Source organism: Toxotes jaculatrix, chromosome 5, assembly GCF_017976425.1.
Source record: "Toxotes jaculatrix isolate fToxJac2 chromosome 5, fToxJac2.pri, whole genome shotgun sequence".
Taxonomy (NCBI): domain Eukaryota; kingdom Metazoa; phylum Chordata; class Actinopteri; family Toxotidae; genus Toxotes; species Toxotes jaculatrix.
In genome coordinates, this window is record NC_054398.1 from 15,153,436 (window position 1) to 15,153,870 (window position 435).

Here is a 435-nt window from a genome sequence, read left to right on the forward strand (position 1 = left end):
TTATTATTATTATTATTATTATTATTATTATTATTATTATTATTATTATAAGAACGACATGTTATTTATTGATTTTTCAACTTAAAATAAAAGTCCACCATTATCAATTGTTATAGTGCCACCTATCGTTTAAACGTAGGTATGTCCGTTTTCAGCACGTAACACTCTTCTACTTTTTTTTCGGATAGTCTACATTGTTTTGCTTATTTTTTTTTTTATCTCGTAATATCTTAAGAACCCAGTATTTAGTCGTATTAAAGTGCTTATGAACTTTTTATTTGAACTTTGTATTTGTTAAAAAAAAAAAAAAAAAAAAAAAAAAGATTGTTACTATAGTGACCAATAGTAGCGGGTTGGTACGTCCATAAAACCTGTTCGGCTTGTGGTCCGGTTTCAAAGCTTTCCGTAGTGAAACAAGTAAGTTTTCCCCGCTGT